Genomic DNA, 20818 nt, shown 5'->3' on the forward strand with positions numbered 1-20818 from the left:
GCAATACTAGGTTGCATCGCTTTTAACAGTGAAACGATTGATTGTTGGACATATTGAACTAAATTAGGACTGTCACCTTATAAATGTGATACGTCAGCCAACTGGACCGCAAGAATAAAACATACTTCTTAATTTGACATGATTGCCGAAACTCAGCGATTACACTGGTCGCAGGGGTAGCGCTTCACTTAAAAATTTAGATAAATAAGTCATTCTTTACTCTGTGACGAATCCTAGCCGTTATCGCCCGCTAACGAAATAGCGACAGTTTCAAAAACTACATTTCATTGACTTTCTAACGGTATCAATCCGCTCCAGTTACAACTGTTGCGTCACATATCCGTACCAACTTGTATTTAGCGATATTTTTCTCATACTACTAGGTTGCATCGCTTTTAACAGTGAAACGATTGACTGTGGGACTTAATTGAACTGATTTTGGACTGTGACCTTATAAATGTGATAAATGAGCCAATTGGTCTCCAAGGAATAACATTCTTCTTAATTTGACATGATTGCTGGAATTCAACGATTATAATGGGCGCTGTGGTAGCACTTCATTAAAAAAACTTAGATAAATATGTCATATTTACTGTGGGACCAATCCTGGCCGTTAGCACGCGCTGAATAAATAGGAACAGTTTCAAAAACTACATTTCATTGACTTTCTAGCGGTATCAATCCGTTTAAGTTACAACGGTTGCGTCACCTATTCGTACCAACATGTATTTAGCGATATTTTTCGGCTATTACTAGTTACATTGCTTTTAACAGTGAAACAATTGACTGTGGGACTTAATTGAACTAAATTTGGACTGTCACCTTATAAATGTGACAAATGACACAATTGCACCCCATGAAATAACATTCTTCTTAATTTGACGTGATTGCCGGAACTCAGTGATTGCACTGGGTGCTGTGGTAGCGCTTCATTTAAATAAGAAGAAAAGAAAGTCATTTTTTACTGTGGGACCAATCCTAGCCGTTAGCGCGCGCTGAAGTAATAGCGACAGTTTCAAAATCTACATTTCATTGAGATTCTAACGGTATCAATTCGCTTCAGTTACAACGGTTGCGTCACATATTTGAACCAACTTGTACTTAGCGATAGTTTTCTGATGTTACTAGGTTGCATCGCTTTTAACAGTGAAACGATTGACTGTGGCACTTAAATGAACTGATTTTGGACTGTGACCTTATTAATGTGATAAATGAGCCAATTCGACTCCCACAAATAACATTCCTCCTAATTTGACATGATTGCCGCAACTCAGCGATTACACTGGGCACTGTGGTAGCACTTCATTTAAAAATTTAGATAAAAAAGTCATTCTTTACTGTGGGACCAATCCTAGCCGTTATCGCGCGCTGATCAAACAGCGACAGGTGCAAAAACTAAATTTCATTGACTTTCTAACCGTGTCAGTCCGTTTGATTTACAACGGTTGGGTCACATATTCGTATTAACATTTCTGATTATGCTAGGTTGCATTGCTTTTAACAGTGAAACGATTGACTGTGGGACTTAATTAAACTAACTTTGGACTGTGACCTGATAAATGTGACAAATGACACAATTGGACCTAAAGAAATAACATTCTTCTAAATTCGACATGATTGCCGCAACTCAACGATTACACTGGACACTGTGGCAGCACTTCATTTAAAGATTTAGATAAAAAGTCATTCTTTACTTTGGGACCAATCCTAGCCCTTATCGCGCGCTGATGAAACAGCGGCACGTGTCAAAACTGAATTTCATTGACTTTCTAACGGTGTCAGTCCGTTTGAGTTACAACGGTTGGGTCACATAATCGATCTAACATGTATTTAGCGATAGCTTTCTGATATTACTAGGTTGCATCACTTTTAACAGTGAAACGATTGACTATGGGACTTAATTGAATTAACTTTGGATTGTGACCTGATAAAAGTGATAAATGACACAATTGGACCACAAGAAATAGCATTCTTCTTAATTTGACGTGATTGCCGAAACTCAGCGATTGCATTGGGCGCTGTGGTAGCGCTTCATTTAAAGATTAAGAAAAGAAAGTCATTTTTTACTGTGGGACCAACCCTAGCCGTTAGCACGCCCTGAAGAAATAGAGACAGTTTTAAATACTACATTTCACTGACTTTCTACCGGTGTCAGTCCGTTTGAGTTACAACGGTTGGGTCACATATTCGTACCAACATGTATTTAGGAATATTTTTCTAATATTACTAGGTTGCATCCCTTATAACAGTGAAACGATTGACTGTGGGACTTAATTGAACTAACTTTTGACTGTGACCTAATAAATGTAATAAATAATACAATTAAAGTCCAAGAAAAAACATTCTTCTTAATTTGCCATGATTGCCGGAACTCAGCGATTGCACTTGGTGCTGTGGTAGCGCTTCATTTAAAAATTTAAAGAAATAAGTCATTTTTTACCGTGGGACCAATTCTAGCCGTTATCGCGCGCTGAAGAACTACTGACAGTTTCAAGAACTACATTTCAATGAATTTCTAACGGTCTCAGTCCGTTTGAAATACAACGGTTGCGTCACATATTCGTCCCCACATGTATTTGGGGAGGTTTACTGATTTTACTAGGTTGTAATTCTTTTAACAGTGAAACGATTGACTGTGGCGCTTAATTGAACTGATTTTGGACTGTGACCTTATTAATGTGATAAATGAGCCAATTCGACTCCCACAAATAACATTCCTCCTAATTTGACATGATTGCTGTAATTCAACGATTACAATGGGAGCTGTGGTAGCTCTTCATTTAAAAATTTACATAAATAAGTCATTCTTTACTGTGGGACCAACCCTAGCCGTTAGCACGCGCTGAAGAAATAGAGACAGTTTTAAATACTACATTTCACTGACTTTCTACTGGTGTCAGTCCGTTTGAGTTACAACGGTTGGGTCACATATTCGTACCAACATGTATTTAGGAATATTTTTCTAATATTACTAGGTTGCTTCCCTTATAACAGTGAAACGATTGACTGTGGGACTTAATTGAACTAACTTTTGACTGTGACCTAATAAATGTGATAAATAAAACAATTAAAGTCCAAGAAAAAACATTCTTCTTAATTTGCCATGATTGGCGCAACTCAGCGATTACACTGGGCACTGGGGTAGCACTTCATTTAAAAATTTAGATAAAAAAGTAATTCTTTATTGTGGGACCAATCCTAGCCGTTATCGCGCGCTGATGAAACAGCGACAGGTGCAAAATATAAATTTAATTGACTTTCTAACGGTGTCAGTCCGTTTGAGTTACAACGGTTGGGTCACATAATCGTACTAACATGTATTTAGCGATATTTCTTTGATATTACTAGGTTGCATTGCTTTTAACAGTGAAACGATTGACTGTGGGACTTAATTAAACTAACTTTGGACTGTGACCTGATAAATGTGACAAATGACACAATTGGACCTAAAGAAATAACATTCTTCTAAATTCGACATGATTGCCGCAACTCAACGATTACACTGGACACTGTGGCAGCACTTCATTTAAAGATTTAGATAAAAAGTCATTCTTTACTTTGGGACCAATCCTAGCCCTTATCGCGCGCTGATGAAACAGCGGCACGTGTCAAAACTGAATTTCATTGACTTTCTAACAGTGTCAGTCCGTTTGAGTTACAACGGTTGGGTCACATAATCGATCTAACATGTATTTAGCGATAGCTTTCTGATATTACTAGGTTGCATCACTTTTAACAGTGAAACGATTGACTATGGGACTTAATTGAATTAACTTTGGATTGTGACCTGATAAAAGTGATAAATGACACAATTGGACCACAAGAAATAGCATTCTTCTTAATTTGACGTGATTGCCGAAACTCAGCGATTGCATTGGGCGCTGTGGTAGCGCTTCATTTAAAGATTAAGAAAAGAAAGTCATTTTTTACTGTGGGACCAACCCTAGCCGTTAGCACGCCCTGAAGAAATAGAGACAGTTTTAAATACTATATTTCACTGACTTTCTACCGGTGTCAGTCCGTTTGAGTTACAACGGTTGGGTCACATATTCGTACCAACATGTATTTAGGAATATTTTTCTAATATTACTAGGTTGCATCCCTTATAACAGTGAAACGATTGACTGTGGGACTTAATTGAACTAACTTTTGACTGTGACCTAATAAATGTAATAAATAATACAATTAAAGTCCAAGAAAAAACATTCTTCTTAATTTGCCATGATTGCCGGAACTCAGCGATTGCACTTGGTGCTGTGGTAGCGCTTCATTTAAAAATTTAAAGAAATAAGTCATTTTTTACCGTGGGACCAATTCTAGCCGTTATCGCGCGCTGAAGAACTACTGACAGTTTCAAGAACTACATTTCAATGAATTTCTAACGGTCTCAGTCCGTTTGAAATACAACGGTTGCGTCACATATTCGTCCCCACATGTATTTGGGGAGGTTTACTGATTTTACTAGGTTGTAATTCTTTTAACAGTGAAACGATTGACTGTGGCGCTTAATTGAACTGATTTTGGACTGTGACCTTATTAATGTGATAAATGAGCCAATTCGACTCCCACAAATAACATTCCTCCTAATTTGAAATGATTGCTGTAATTCAACGATTACACTGGGCACTGGGGTAGCACTTCATTTAAAAATTTAGATAAAAAAGTAATTCTTTATTGTGGGACCAATCCTAGCCGTTATCGCGCGCTGATGAAACAGCGACAGGTGCAAAATATAAATTTAATTGACTTTCTAACGGTGTCAGTCCGTTTGAGTTACAACGGTTGGGTCACATAATCGTACTAACATGTATTTAGCGATATTTCTTTGATATTACTAGGTTGCATCGCTTTTAACCGTGAAACAATTGACTGTGGGACTTAATTGAACTAAATTTGGACTGTCACCTTATATATGTGATAAGTGAGCCAACTGGACTCCAAGAAACAACAATCTTCTTAATTTGACATGATTGCCGAAACTCAGCGATTACACTGGTCGCAGTGGTAGCGCTTCACTTAAAAATTTAGATAAATAAGTCATTCTTTACTCTGTGACGAATCCTAGCCGTTATCGCCCGCTAACGAAATAGCGACAGTTTCAAAAACTACATTTCATTGACTTTCTAACGGTATCAATCCGCTCCAGTTACAACTGTTGCGTCACATATCCGTACCAACTTGTATTTAGCGATATTTTTCTCATACTACTAGGTTGCATCGCTTTTAACAGTGAAACGATTGACTGTGGGACTTAATTGAACTGATTTTGGACTGTGACCTTATAAATGTGATAAATGAGCCAATTGGTCTCCAAGGAATAACATTCTTCTTAATTTGACATGATTGCTGGAATTCAACGATTATAATGGGCGCTGTGGTAGCACTTCATTAAAAAAACTTAGATAAATATGTCATATTTACTGTGGGACCAATCCTGGCCGTTAGCACGCGCTGAATAAATAGGAACAGTTTCAAAAACTACATTTCATTGACTTTCTAGCGGTATCAATCCGTTTAAGTTACAACGGTTGCGTCACCTATTCGTACCAACATGTATTTAGCGATATTTTTCGGCTATTACTAGTTGCATTGCTTTTAACAGTGAAACAATTGACTGTGGGACTTAATTGAACTAAATTTGGACTGTCACCTTATAAATGTGACAAATGACACAATTGCACCCCATGAAATAACATTCTTCTTAATTTGACGTGATTCCCGGAACTCAGCGATTGCACTGGGTGCTGTGGTAGCGCTTCATTTAAATAAGAAGAAAAGAAAGTTATTTTTTACTGTGGGACCAATCCTAGCCGTTAGCGCGCGCTGAAGTAATAGCGACAGTTTCAAAATCTACATTTCATTGACATTCTAACGGTATCAATTCGCTTCAGTTACAACGGTTGCGTCACATATTTGAACCAACTTGTACTTAGCGATAGTTTTCTGATGTTACTAGGTTGCATCGCTTTTAACAGTGAAACGATTGACTGTGGCACTTAAATGAACTGATTTTGGACTGTGACCTTATTAATGTGATAAATGAGCCAATTCGACTCCCACAAATAACATTCCTCCTAATTTGACATGATTGCTGTAATTCAACGATTACAATGAGAGCTGTGGTAGCTCTTCATTTAAAAATTTAAATAAACAAGTCATTTTTTACCGTGGGACCAATCCTAGCCGTTATCGCGTGCTGAAGAAATAGTGACAGTTTTAAAAACTACATTTCGATGAATTTCTAACGGTGTCAGTCCGTTTGAGTTACAACAGTTGGGTCACATATTCGTACCAACATGTATTTAGGAATATTTTTCTAATATTACTAGGTTGCATCACTTTTAACAGTGAAACGATTGACTGTGGGACTTAATTGAACTAACTTTGGGCTGTGACCTGATAAATGTGATAAATGAGACAATTGGCGTCCAAGAAATAACATTCTTCTTAATTTGACATGATTGCCGCAACTCAGCGATTACACTGGGCACTGTGGTAGCACTTCATTTAAAAATTTAGATAAAAAAGTCATTCTTTACTGTGGGACCAATCCTAGCCGTTATCGCGCGCTGATGAAACAGCGACAGGTGCAAAATATAAATTTAATTGACTTTCTAACGGTGTCAGTCCGTTTGAGTTATAACGGTTGGGTCACATAATCGTACTAACATGTATTTAGCGATATTTCTTTGATATTACTAGGTTGCATCGCTTTTAACCGTGAAACAATTGACTGTGGGACTTAATTGAACTAAATTTGGACTGTCACCTTATATATGTGATAAGTGAGCCAACTGGACTCCAAGAAACAACATTCTTCTTAATTTGACATGATTGCCGAAACTCAGCGATTACACTGGTCGCAGTGGTAGCGCTTCACTTAAAAATTTAGATAAATAAGTCATTCTTTACTCTGTGACGAATCCTAGCCGTTATCGCCCGCTAACGAAATAGCGACAGTTTCAAAAACTACATTTCATTGACTTTCTAACGGTATCAATCCGCTCCAGTTACAACTGTTGCGTCACATATCCGTACCAACTTGTATTTAGCGATATTTTTCTCATACTACTAGGTTGCATCGCTTTTAACAGTGAAACGATTGACTGTGGGACTTAATTGAACTGATTTTGGACTGTGACCTTATAAATGTGATAAATGAGCCAATTGGTCTCCAAGGAATAACATTCTTCTTAATTTGACATGATTGCTGGAATTCAACGATTATAATGGGCGCTGTGGTAGCACTTCATTAAAAAAACTTAGATAAATATGTCATATTTACTGTGGACCAATCCTGGCCGTTAGCACGCGCTGAATAAATAGGAACAGTTTCAAAAACTACATTTCATTGACTTTCTAGCGGTATCAATCCGTTTAAGTTACAACGGTTGCGTCACCTATTCGTACCAACATGTATTTAGCGATATTTTTCGGCTATTACTAGTTGCATTGCTTTTAACAGTGAAACAATTGACTGTGGGACTTAATTGAACTAAATTTGGACTGTCACCTTATAAATGTGACAAATGACACAATTGCACCCCATGAAATAACATTCTTCTTAATTTGACGTGATTCCCGGAACTCAGCGATTGCACTGGGTGCTGTGGTAGCGCTTCATTTAAATAAGAAGAAAAGAAAGTTATTTTTTACTGTGGGACCAATCCTAGCCGTTAGCGCGCGCTGAAGTAATAGCGACAGTTTCAAAATCTACATTTCATTGACATTCTAACGGTATCAATTCGCTTCAGTTACAACGGTTGCGTCACATATTTGAACCAACTTGTACTTAGCGATAGTTTTCTGATGTTACTAGGTTGCATCGCTTTTAACAGTGAAACGATTGACTGTGGCACTTAAATGAACTGATTTTGGACTGTGACCTTATTAATGTGATAAATGAGCCAATTCGACTCCCACAAATAACATTCCTCCTAATTTGACATGATTGCTGTAATTCAACGATTACAATGAGAGCTGTGGTAGCTCTTCATTTAAAAATTTAAATAAACAAGTCATTTTTTACCGTGGGACCAATCCTAGCCGTTATCGCGTGCTGAAGAAATAGTGACAGTTTTAAAAACTACATTTCGATGAATTTCTAACGGTGTCAGTCCGTTTGAGTTACAACAGTTGGGTCACATATTCGTACCAACATGTATTTAGGAATATTTTTCTAATATTACTAGGTTGCATCACTTTTAACAGTGAAACGATTGACTGTGGGACTTAATTGAACTAACTTTGGGCTGTGACCTGATAAATGTGATAAATGAGACAATTGGCGTCCAAGAAATAACATTCTTCTTAATTTGACATGATTGCCGCAACTCAGCGATTACACTGGGCACTGTGGTAGCACTTCATTTAAAAATTTAGATAAAAAAGTCATTCTTTACTGTGGGACCAATCCTAGCCGTTATCGCGCGCTGATGAAACAGCGACAGGTGCAAAATATAAATTTAATTGACTTTCTAACGGTGTCAGTCCGTTTGAGTTATAACGGTTGGGTCACATAATCGTACTAACATGTATTTAGCGATATTTCTTTGATATTACTAGGTTGCATCGCTTTTAACCGTGAAACAATTGACTGTGGGACTTAATTGAACTAAATTTGGACTGTCACCTTATATATGTGATAAGTGAGCCAACTGGACTCCAAGAAACAACATTCTTCTTAATTTGACATGATTGCCGAAACTCAGCGATTACACTGGTCGCAGTGGTAGCGCTTCACTTAAAAATTTAGATAAATAAGTCATTCTTTACTCTGTGACGAATCCTAGCCGTTATCGCCCGCTAACGAAATAGCGACAGTTTCAAAAACTACATTTCATTGACTTTCTAACGGTATCAATTCGCTTCAGTTACAACGGTTGCGTCACATATTTGAACCAACTTGTACTTAGCGATAGTTTTCTGATGTTACTAGGTGGCATCGCTTTTAACAGTGAAACGATTGACTGTGGCACTTAAATGAACTGATTTTGGACTGTGACCTTATTAATGTGATAAATGAGCCAATTCGACTCCCACAAATAACATTCCTCCTAATTTGACATGATTGCTGTAATTCAACGATTACAATGGGAGCTGTGGTAGCTCTTCATTTAAAAATTTAAATAAACAAGTCATTTTTTACCGTGGGACCAATCCTAGCCGTTATCGCGTGCTGAAGAAATAGTGACAGTTTCAAAAACTACATTTCGATGAATTTCTAACGGTGTCAGTCCGTTTGAGTTACAACAGTTGGGTCACATATTCGTACCAACATGTATTTAGGAATATTTTTCTAATATTACTAGGTTGCATCACTTTTAACAGTGAAACGATTGACTGTGGGACTTAATTGAACTAACTTTGCGCTGTGACCTGATAAATGTGATAAATGAGACAATTGGCGTCCAAGAAATAACATTCTTCTTAATTTGACATGATTGCCGCAACTCAGCGATTACACTGGGCACTGTGGTAGCACTTCATTTAAAAATTTAGATAAAAAAGTCATTCTTTACTGTGGGACCAATCCTAGCCGTTATCGCGCGCTGATCAAACAGCGACAGGTGCAAAAACTAAATTTCATTGACTTTCTAACCGTGTCAGTCCGTTTGATTTACAACGGTTGGGTCACATATTCGTATTAACATTTCTGATTATGCTAGGTTGCATTGCTTTTAACAGTGAAACGATTGACTGTGGGACTTAATTAAACTAACTTTGGACTGTGACCTGATAAATGTGACAAATGACACAATTGGACCTAAAGAAATAACATTCTTCTAAATTCGACATGATTGCCGCAACTCAACGATTACACTGGACACTGTGGCAGCACTTCATTTAAAGATTTAGATAAAAAGTCATTCTTTACTTTGGGACCAATCCTAGCCCTTATCGCGCGCTGATGAAACAGCGGCACGTGTCAAAACTGAATTTCATTGACTTTCTAACGGTGTCAGTCCGTTTGAGTTACAACGGTTGGGTCACATAATCGATCTAACATGTATTTAGCGATAGCTTTCTGATATTACTAGGTTGCATCACTTTTAACAGTGAAACGATTGACTATGGGACTTAATTGAATTAACTTTGGATTGTGACCTGATAAAAGTGATAAATGACACAATTGGACCACAAGAAATAGCATTCTTCTTAATTTGACGTGATTGCCGAAACTCAGCGATTGCATTGGGCGCTGTGGTAGCGCTTCATTTAAAAATTAAGAAAAGAAAGTCATTTTTTACTGTGGGACCAACCCTAGCCGTTAGCACGCCCTGAAGAAATAGAGACAGTTTTAAATACTACATTTCACTGACTTTCTACCGGTGTCAGTCCGTTTGAGTTACAACGGTTGGGTCACATAATCGATCTAACATGTATTTAGCGATAGCTTTCTGATATTACTAGGTTGCATCACTTTTAACAGTGAAACGATTAACTATGGGACTTAATTGAACTAACTTTTGACTGTGACCTAATAAATCTAATAAATAATACAATTAAAGTCCAAGAAAAAACATTCTTCTTAATTTGCCATGATTGCCGGAACTCAGCGATTGCACTTGGTGCTGTGGTAGCGCTTCATTAAAAAATTTAAAGAAATAAGTCATTTTTTACCGTGGGACCAATTCTAGCCGTTATCGCGCGCTGAAGAACTACTGACAGTTTCAAGAACTACATTTCAATGAATTTCTAACGGTCTCAGTCCGTTTGAAATACAACGGTTGCGTCACATATTCGTCCCCACATGTATTTGGGGAGGTTTACTGATTTTACTAGGTTGTAACGCTTTTAACAGTGAAACGATTGACTGTGGCGCTTAATTGAACTGATTTTGGACTGTGACCTTATTAATGTGATAAATGAGCCAATTCGACTCCCACAAATAACATTCCTCCTAATTTGACATGATTGCTGTAATTCAACGATTACAATGGGAGCTGTGGTAGCTCTTCATTTAAAAATTTACATAAATAAGTCATTCTTTACTGTGGGACCAACCCTAGCCGTTAGCACGCGCTGAAGAAATAGAGACAGTTTTAAATACTACATTTCACTGACTTTCTACCGGTGTCAGTCCGTTTGAGTTACAACGGTTGGGTCACATATTCGTACCAACATGTATTTAGGAATATTTTTCTAATATTACTAGGTTGCTTCCCTTATAACAGTGAAACGATTGACTGTGGGACTTAATTGAACTAACTTTTGACTGTGACCTAATAAATGTGATAAATAAAACAATTAAAGTCCAAGAAAAAACATTCTTCTTAATTTGCCATGATTGGCGCAACTCAGCGATTACACTGGGCATTGGGGTAGCACTTCATTTAAAAATTTAGATAAAAAAGTAATTCTTTATTGTGGGACCAATCCTAGCCGTTATCGCGCGCTGATGAAACGGCGACAGGTGCAAAATATAAATTTAATTGACTTTCTAACGGTGTCAGTCCGTTTGAGTTACAACGGTTGGGTCACATAATCGTACTAACATGTATTTAGCGATATTTCTTTGATATTACTAGGTTTCATCGCTTTTAACCGTGAAACAATTGACTGTGGGACTTAATTGAACTAAATTTGGACTGTCACCTTATATATGTGATAAGTGAGCCAACTGGACTCCAAGAAACAACATTCTTCTTAATTTGACATGATTACCGGAACTCAGCGATTACACTGGGTGCGGTGGCAACGCTTCATTTAAAAATTTAAATAAACAAGTCATTTTTTACCGTGGGACCAATCCTAGCCGTTATCGCATGCTGAAGAAATAGTGACAGTTTCAAAAACTACATTTCGATGAATTTCTAACGGTGTCAGTCCGTTTGAGTTACAACAGTTGGGTCACATATTCGTACCAACATGTATTTAGGAATATTTTTCTAATATTACTAGGTTGCATCACTTTTAACAGTGAAACGATTGACTGTGGGACTTAATTGAACTAACTTTGGGCTGTGACCTGATAAATGTGATAAATGAGACAATTGGCGTCCAAGAAATAACATTCTTCTTAATTTGACATGATTGCCGCAACTCAGCGATTACACTGGGCACTGTGGTAGCACTTCATTTAAAAATTTAGATAAAAAAGTCATTCTTTACTGTGGGACCAATCCTAGCCGTTATCGCGCGCTGATCAAACAGCGACAGGTGCAAAAACTAAACTTCATTGACTTTCTAACCGTGTCAGTCCGTTTGATTTACAACGGTTGGGTCACATATTCGTATTAACATTTCTGATTATGCTAGGTTGCATTGCTTTTAACAGTGAAACAATTGACTGTGGGACTTAATTAAACTAACTTTGGACTGTGACCTGATAAATGTGACAAATGACACAATTGGACCTAAAGAAATAACATTCTTCTAAATTCGACATGATTGCCGCAACTCAACGATTACACTGGACACTGTGGCAGCACTTCATTTAAAGATTTAGATAAAAAGTCATTCTTTACTTTGGGACCAATCCTAGCCCTTATCGCGCGCTGATGAAACAGCGGCACGTGTCAAAACTGAATTTCATTGACTTTCTAACGGTGTCAGTCCGTTTGAGTTACAACGGTTGGGTCACATAATCGATCTAACATGTATTTAGCGATAGCTTTCTGATATTACCAGGTTGCATCACTTTTAACAGTGAAACGATTGACTATGGGACTTAATTGAATTAACTTTGGATTGTGACCTGATAAAAGTGATAAATGACACAATTGGACCACAAGAAATAGCATTCTTCTTAATTTGACGTGATTGCCGAAACTCAGCGATTGCATTGGGCGCTGTGGTAGCGCTTCATTTAAAAATTAAGAAAAGAAAGTCATTTTTTACTGTGGGACCAACCCTAGCCGTTAGCACGCCCTGAAGAAATAGAGACAGTTTTAAATACTACATTTCACTGACTTTCTACCGGTGTCAGTCCGTTTGAGTTACAACGGTTGGGTCACATATTCGTACCAACATGTATTTAGGAATATTTTTCTAATATTACTAGGTTGCATCCCTTATAACAGTGAAACGATTGACTGTGGGACTTAATTGAACTAACTTTTGACTGTGACCTAATAAATGTAATAAATAATACAATTAAAGTCCAAGAAAAAACATTCTTCTTAATTTGCCATGATTGCCGGAACTCAGCGATTGCACTTGGTGCTGTGGTAGCGCTTCATTTAAAAATTTAAAGAAATAAGTCATTTTTTACCGTGGGACCAATTCTAGCCGTTATCGCATGCTGAAAAAATAGTGACAGTTTCAAAAACTACATTTCGATGAATTTCTAACGGTGTCAGTCCGTTTGAGTTACAACAGTTGGGTCACATATTCGTACCAACATGTATTTAGGAATATTTTTCTAATATTACTAGGTTGCATCACTTTTAACAGTGAAACGATTGACTGTGGGACTTAATTGAACTAACTTTGGGCTGTGACCTGATAAATGTGATAAATGAGACAATTGGCGTCCAAGAAATAACATTCTTCTTAATTTGACATGATTGCCGGAACTCAGCGATTGCACTTGGTGCTGTGGTAGCGCTTCATTTAAAAATTTAAAGAAATAAGTCATTTTTTACCGTGGGACCAATTCTAGCCGTTATCGCGCGCTGAAGAACTACTGACAGTTTCAAGAACTACATTTCAATGAATTTCTAACGGTCTCAGTCCGTTTGAAATACAACGGTTGCGTCACATATTCGTCCCCACATGTATTTGGGGAGGTTTACTGATTTTACTAGGTTGTAACGCTTTTAACAGTGAAACGATTGACTGTGGCGCTTAATTGAACTGATTTTGGACTGTGACCTTATTAATGTGATAAATGAGCCAATTCGACTCCCACAAATAACATTCCTCCTAATTTGACATGATTGCTGTAATTCAACGATTACAATGGGAGCTGTGGTAGCTCTTCATTTAAAAATTTACATAAATAAGTCATTCTTTACTGTGGGACCAACCCTAGCCGTTAGCACGCGCTGAAGAAATAGAGACAGTTTTAAATACTACATTTCACTGACTTTCTACCGGTGTCAGTCCGTTTGAGTTACAACGGTTGGGTCACATATTCGTACCAACATGTATTTAGGAATATTTTTCTAATATTACTAGGTTGCTTCCCTTATAACAGTGAAACGATTGACTGTGGGACTTAGTTGAACTAACTTTTGACTGTGACCTAATAAATGTGATAAATAAAACAATTAAAGTCCAAGAAAAAACATTCTTTTTAATTTGCCATGATTGGCGCAACTCAGCGATTACACTGGGCACTGTGGTAGCACTTCATTTAAAAATTTAGATAAAAAAGTCATTCTTTACTGTGGGACCAATCCTAGCCGTTATCGCGCGCTGATCAAACAGCGACAGGTGCAAAATATAAATTTAATTGACTTTCTAACGGTGTCAGTCCGTTTGAGTTACAACGGTTGGGTCACATAATCGTACTAACATGTATTTAGCGATATTTCTTTGATATTACTAGGTTGCATCGCTTTTAACCGTGAAACAATTGACTGTGGGACTTAATTGAACTAAATTTGGACTGTCACCTTATATATGTGATAAGTGAGCCAACTGGACTCCAAGAAACAACATTCTTCTTAATTTGACATGATTACCGGAACTCAGCGATTACACTGGGTGCTGTGGCAGCGCTTCATTTAAAAATTTAAATAAACAAGTCATTTTTTACCGTGGGACCAATCCTAGCCGTTATCGCGTGCTGAAGAAATAGTGACAGTTTCAAAAACTACATTTCGATGAATTTCTAACGGTGTCAGTCCGTTTGAGTTACAACAGTTGGGTCACATATTCGTACCAACATGTATTTAGGAATATTTTTCTAATATTACTAGGTTGCATCACTTTTAACAGTGAAACGATTGACTGTGGGACTTAATTGAACTAACTTTGGGCTGTGACCTGATAAATGTGATAAATGAGACAATTGGCGTCCAAGAAATAACATTCTTCTTAATTTGACATGATTGCCGCAACTCAGCGATTACACTGGGCACTGTGGTAGCACTTCATTTAAAAATTTAGATAAAAAAGTCATTCTTTACTGTGGGACCAATCCTAGCCGTTATCGCGCGCTGATCAAACAGCGACAGGTGCAAAAACTAAATTTCATTGACTTTCTAACCGTGTCAGTCCGTTTGATTTACAACGGTTGGGTCACATATTCGTATTAACATGTATTTAGCGATACTTTTCTGATTATGCTAGGTTGCATTGCTTTTAACAGTGAAACGATTGACTGTGGGACTTAATTGAACTAACTTTGGACTGTGACCTGATAAATGTGACAAATGACACAATTGGACCTAAAGAAATAACATTCTTCTAAATTTGACATGATTGCCGCAACTCAACGATTACACTGGACACTGTGGCAGCACTTCATTTAAAGATTTAGATAAAAAGTCATTCTTTACTTTGGGACCAATCCTAGCCGTTATCGCGCGCTGATGAAACAGTGACACGTGTCAAAACTGAATTTCATTGACTTTCTAACGGTGTCAGTCCGTTTGAGTTACAACGGTTGGGTCACATACTCGCACTAACATGTATTTAGCGATAGCTTTCTGATATTACTAGGTTGCATCACTTTTGACAGTGAAACGATTGACTGTGGGACTTAATTGAATTAACTTTGGATTGTGACCTGATAAAAGTGATAAATGACACAATTGGACCACAAGAAATAACATTCTTCTTAATTTGACGTGATTGCCGGAACTCAACCATTGCATTGGGCGCTGTGGTAGCGCTTTATTTAAAAATTAAGAAAAGAAAGTCATTTTTTACTGTGGGACCAACCCTAGCCGTTAGCACGCGCTGAAGAAATAGAGACAGTTTTAAATACTACATTTCACTGACTTTTTATCGGTGTCAGTCCGTTTGAGGTACAACGGTTGGGTCACATATTCGTACCAACATGTATTTAGGAATATTTTTCTAATATTACTAGGTTGCATCCCTTATAACAGTGAAACGATTGACTGTGGGACTTAATTGAACTAACTTTTGACTGTGACCTAATAAATGTGATAAATAAAACAATTAAAGTCCAAGAAAAAACATTCTTCTTAATTTGGCATGATTGGCGCAACTCAGCGATTACACTGGGCACTGGGGTAGCACTTCATTTAAAAATTTAGATAAAAAAGTAATTCTTTATTGTGGGACCAATCCTAGCCGTTATCGCGCGCTGATGAAACAGCGACAGGTGCAAAATATAAATTTCATTGACTTTCTAACGGTGTCAGTCCGTTTGAGTTACAACGGTTGGGTCACATATTCGTATTAACATGTATTTAGCGATACTTTTCTGATTATGCTAGGTTGCATTGCTTTTAACAGTGAAACGATTGACTGTGGGACTTAATTGAACTAACTTTGGACTGTGACCTGATAAATGTGACAAATGACACAATTGGACCTAAAGAAATAACATTCTTCTAAATTTGACATGATTGCCGCAACTCAACGATTACACTGGACACTGTGGGAGCACTTTATTTAAAGATTTAGATAAAAAGTCATTCTTTACTTTGGGACCAATCCTAGCCGTTATCGCGCGCTGATGAAACAGCGACACGTGTCAAAACTGAATTTCATTGACTTTCTAACGGTGTCAGTCCGTTTGAGTTACAACGGTTGGGTCACATAATCGCATAGTCACATAATAACATGTATTTAGCGATAGCTTTCTGATATTACTAGGTTGCATCACTTTTAACAGTGAAACGATTGACTGTGGGACTTAATTGAATTAACTTTGGATTGTGACCTGATAAAAGTGATAAATGACACAATTGGACCACAAGAAATAACATTCTTCTTAATTTGACGTGATTGCCGGAACTCAGCCATTGCATTGGGCGCTGTGGTAGCGCTTCATTTAAAAATTAAGAAAAGAAAGTCATTTTTTACTGTGGGACCAACCCTAGCCGTTAGCACGCCCTGAAGAAATAGAGACAGTTTTAAATACTACATTTCACTGACTTTCTACCGGTGTCAGTCCGTTTGAGTTACAACGGTTGGGTCACATATTCGTACCAACATGTATTTAGGAATATTTTTCTAATATTACTAGGTTGCATCCCTTATAACAGTGAAACGATTGACTGTGGGACTTAATTGAACTAACTTTTGACTGTGACCTAATAAATGTGATAAATAAAACAATTAAAGTCCAAGAAAAAACATTCTTCTTAATTTGCCATGATTGGCGCAACTCAGCGATTACACTGGGCACTGGGGTAGCACTTCATTTAAAAATTTAGATAAAAAAGTAATTCTTTATTGTGGGACCAGTCCTAGCCGTTATCGCGCGCTGATGAAACAGCGACAGGTGCAAAATATAAATTTCATTGAATTTCTAACGGTGTCAGTCCGTTTGAGTTACAACGGTTGGGTCACATAATCGTACTAACATGTATTTAGCGATATTTCTTTGATATTACTAGGTTGCATCGCTTTTAACAGTGAAACAATTGACTGTGGGACTTAATTGAACTAACTTTGGGCTGTGACCTGATAAATGTGATAAATGAGACAATTGGCGTCCAAGAAATAACATTCTTCTAAATTTGACATGATTGCCGCAACTCAACGATTACACTGGACACTGTGGGAGCACTTTATTTAAAGATTTAGATAAAAAGTCATTCTTTACTTTGGGACCAATCCTAGCCGTTATCGCGCGCTGATGAAACAGCGACACGTGTCAAAACTGAATTTCATTGACTTTCTAACGGTGTCAGTCCGTTTGAGTTACAACGGTTGGGTCACATAATCGCATAGTCACATAATAACATGTATTTAGCGATAGCTTTCTGATATTACTAGGTTGCATTACTTTTAACAGTGAAACGATTGACTGTGGGACTTAATTGAATTAACTTTGGATTGTGACCTGATAAAAGTGATAAATGACACAATTGGACCACAAGAAATAACATTCTTCTTAATTTGACGTGATTGCCGGAACTCAGCCATTGCATTGGGCGCTGTGGTAGCGCTTCATTTAAAAATTAAGAAAAGAAAGTCATTTTTTACTGTGGGACCAACCCTAGCCGTTAGCACGCCCTGAAGAAATAGAGACAGTTTTAAATACTACATTTCACTGACTTTCTACCGGTGTCAGTCCGTTTGAGTTACAACGGTTGGGTCACATATTCGTACCAACATGTATTTAGGAATATTTTTCTAATATTACTAGGTTGCATCCCTTATAACAGTGAAACGATTGACTGTGGGACTTAATTGAACTAACTTTTGACTGTGACCTAATAAATGTGATAAATAAAACAATTAAAGTCCAAGAAAAAACATTCTTCTTAATTTGCCATGATTGGCGCAACTCAGCGATTACACTGGGCACTGGGGTAGCACTTCATTTAAAAATTTAGATAAAAAAGTAATTCTTTATTGTGGGACCAGTCCTAGCCGTTATCGCGCGCTGATGAAACAGTGACACGTGTCAAAACTGAATTTCATTGACTTTCTAACGGTGTCAGTCCGTTTGAGTTACAACGGTTGGGTCACATACTCGCACTAACATGTATTTAGCGATAGCTTTCTGATATTACTAGGTTGCATCACTTTTGACAGTGAAACGATTGACTGTGGGACTTAATTGAATTAACTTTGGATTGTGACCTGATAAAAGTGATAAATGACACAATTGGACCACAAGAAATAACATTCTTCTTAATTTGACGTGATTGCCGGAACTCAACCATTGCATTGGGCGCTGTGGTAGCGCTTTATTTAAAAATTAAGAAAAGAAAGTCATTTTTTACTGTGGGACCAACCCTAGCCGTTAGCACGCGCTGAAGAAATAGAGACAGTTTTAAATACTACATTTCACTGACTTTTTATCGGTGTCAGTCCGTTTGAGGTACAACGGTTGGGTCACATATTCGTACCAACATGTATTTAGGAATATTTTTCTAATATTACTAGGTTGCATCCCTTATAACAGTGAAACGATTGACTGTGGGACTTAATTGAACTAACTTTTGACTGTGACCTAATAAATGTGATAAATAAAACAATTAAAGTCCAAGAAAAAACATTCTTCTTAATTTGGCATGATTGGCGCAACTCAGCGATTACACTGGGCACTGGGGTAGCACTTCATTTAAAAATTTAGATAAAAAAGTAATTCTTTATTGTGGGACCAATCCTAGCCGTTATCGCGCGCTGATGAAACAGCGACAGGTGCAAAATATAAATTTCATTGACTTTCTAACGGTGTCAGTCCGTTTGAGTTACAACGGTTGGGTCACATATTCGTATTAACATGTATTTAGCGATACTTTTCTGATTATGCTAGGTTGCATTGCTTTTAACAGTGAAACGATTGACTGTGGGACTTAATTGAACTAACTTTGGACTGTGACCTGATAAATGTGACAAATGACACAATTGGACCTAAAGAAATAACATTCTTCTAAATTTGACATGATTGCCGCAACTCAACGATTACACTGGACACTGTGGGAGCACTTTATTTAAAGATTTAGATAAAAAGTCATTCTTTACTTTGGGACCAATCCTAGCCGTTATCGCGCGCTGATGAAACAGCGACACGTGTCAAAACTGAATTTCATTGACTTTCTAACGGTGTCAGTCCGTTTGAGTTACAACGGTTGGGTCACATAATCGCATAGTCACATAATAACATGTATTTAGCGATAGCTTTCTGATATTACTAGGTTGCATCACTTTTAACAGTGAAACGATTGACTGTGGGACTTAATTGAATTAACTTTGGATTGTGACCTGATAAAAGTGATAAATGACACAATTGGACCACAAGAAATAACATTCTTCTTAATTTGACGTGATTGCCGGAACTCAGCCATTGCATTGGGCGCTGTGGTAGCGCTTCATTTAAAAATTAAGAAAAGAAAGTCATTTTTTACTGTGGGACCAACCCTAGCCGTTAGCACGCCCTGAAGAAATAGAGACAGTTTTAAATACTACATTTCACTGACTTTCTACCGGTGTCAGTCCGTTTGAGTTACAACGGTTGGGTCACATATTCGTACCAACATGTATTTAGGAATATTTTTCTAATATTACTAGGTTGCATCCCTTATAACAGTGAAACGATTGACTGTGGGACTTAATTGAACTAACTTTTGACTGTGACCTAATAAATGTGATAAATAAAACAATTAAAGTCCAAGAAAAAACATTCTTCTTAATTTGCCATGATTGGCGCAACTCAGCGATTACACTGGGCACTGGGGTAGCACTTCATTTAAAAATTTAGATAAAAAAGTAATTCTTTATTGTGGGACCAGTCCTAGCCGTTATCGCGCGCTGATGAAACAGCGACAGGTGCAAAATATAAATTTCATTGAATTTCTAACGGTGTCAGTCCGTTTGAGTTACAACGGTTGGGTCACATAATCGTACTAACATGTATTTAGCGATATTTCTTTGATATTACTAGGTTGCATCGCTTTTAACAGTGAAACAATTGACTGTGGGACTTAATTGAACTAACTTTGGGCTGTGACCTGATAAATGTGATAAATGAGACAATTGGCGTCCAAGAAATAACATTCTTCTAAATTTGACATGATTGCCGCAACTCAACGATTACACTGGACACTGTGGGAGCACTTTATTTAAAGATTTAGATAAAAAGTCATTCTTTACTTTGGGACCAATCCTAGCCGTTATCGCGCGCTGATGAAACAGCGACACGTGTCAAAACTGAATTTCATTGACTTTCTAACGGTGTCAGTCCGTTTGAGTTACAACGGTTGGGTCACAT

This window comes from Hydractinia symbiolongicarpus, chromosome 3, assembly GCF_029227915.1.
Source record: "Hydractinia symbiolongicarpus strain clone_291-10 chromosome 3, HSymV2.1, whole genome shotgun sequence".
Lineage (NCBI taxonomy): Eukaryota > Metazoa > Cnidaria > Hydrozoa > Anthoathecata > Hydractiniidae > Hydractinia > Hydractinia symbiolongicarpus.